The sequence below is a fragment of the Carlito syrichta genome, unplaced genomic scaffold (assembly GCF_000164805.1).
Source record: "Carlito syrichta isolate Samal-C Ts95f unplaced genomic scaffold, Tarsius_syrichta-2.0.1 Scaffold7550, whole genome shotgun sequence".
Taxonomy (NCBI): Eukaryota; Metazoa; Chordata; class Mammalia; order Primates; family Tarsiidae; genus Carlito; species Carlito syrichta.
This window is the reverse complement of record NW_006951646.1, coordinates 3,972-5,405: the sequence shown is the minus strand read 5'-3', so window position 1 is coordinate 5,405 and position 1,434 is coordinate 3,972. Positions and strand designations below refer to the sequence as shown.

General features: G+C 55.6%; 1 pseudogene; it reads right to left on the bottom strand.

Moving 5' to 3' along the window:
• Positions 1–283: 283 nt before the first annotated feature.
• On the bottom strand, positions 284–1,148 carry LOC110594929 (annotated as a pseudogene).
• Positions 1,149–1,434: the final 286 nt, after the last annotated feature.

Sequence of the window (1,434 nt, the reverse complement as noted above, 5' to 3'; positions counted from 1 at the left end):
TCTTAGTTTCCTCACAAATACAAAAGAACAAGGTGGAAGGAATGGGGCTGGCTGGCTCTGCTGACACGCAGTGAGCCAGGAAATGTCTACCCGACTCATTTACTTACTGCCCCGCTCCCATCTGCACGTCCTCCTGGGCCTGGTCTGGTGTGGGGCGCAGGGCTCTGCAGCTGAGAAACTATGGGAACACCACAGCACCCCCAGGGAACCACCTGTCTCCTCACTTTCTTCTTTTTTTACGGGCTTGATTCACTTTGTTTTTTGTAAAAAAAAAAAAAACAACCCTGTGTTGCAGCCACCACTGGAGCCTGGGTCCTATGCACGGAGACTCTGGTGAGGGTCTTGATGAGGTGGTCAGTGAATTCCTGATAGAACGACTTGGCAAACACAGTCTCTTTCCAGAGGTCAGGAGTCACGGAGCTAAGGGCCTTAGAGATGGCATCAAAGGTGGTCTTGGCAAAGTTGCCCAGGGTCGCAGTGCAGCCTCTGGCCGAGGTGTAGCAGTCATCGATGCCCACCATCATCAGCAGTGTCTTGGCCATGGGGGCCAAGACGATGACAATGCCCTTGGGAGCAGGGATGAGGGGCACCAGCACAGAGCCACAGCGGCCGGTCACCTTGCAAGGGACGGTGTAGGGCTTGCCAATACTGTTCCCCTAGTAGCCTCTCCACACAGGGATGAAGAAGAGCATGGCCAAGACGATGGCCCCTCAGATGGCAGTGGCTACTCCCTTGGAGCACTTAACACCCAGACCGACACGGCCACTGTAGATGCCAGTGACAACAAACACCTTGAACCTGGTTCGCTGGCCAGTGTGGGTCTGCTTTTGCACGAACATGATCTGCAAAACCTCAACCTTCAGAGATGTATCGAGGAAGAACCCGATGATCTCAGACTCCTTGACGGGCAGGAAAAAGAAAGAGATCTCCTCCAGCAACTTGATCTCCATGTCCTCGACCAGGAAGCCCAGCTTGGGGATGGGGATCCACTCTTTGTCCTCAGTCTTGCCTCTGCAAGCTCCACGGTTGCACCCCCAACCTCGGCACCACAGGCCGCTGCCAAAACCTCTATGTAGGCCACCACGGCTTCCCATTCCGGGGTCCCCAGAGCCTCCCGGCCCTCCCCCTGCACTGGCGTCATCCGCCATTTGGTGTTTTCTTGAAGAAGAAGCTCCACTCACTTTCTGACGGACCTGTGAGCGCTGCCTAGATAAACGGATCGTGCGAGTCTCACTCTGCTTCTCCGCAAGCAAAGTCAGCACCAATAGGCATTCCCACATCCAAGAGCGAACTTTTAAAAACCTGGGTAGCCAGGAGATGCCCACTCCATCAGAGCAGAGTTGCTTCCCGCTGGGCTGCTGAGGCTCAGCTACAAGTGGGGCACGGCTGTGGAGCTGGTCGGGCGAGGGCCACAGTGACTCATGGCATGGCCCT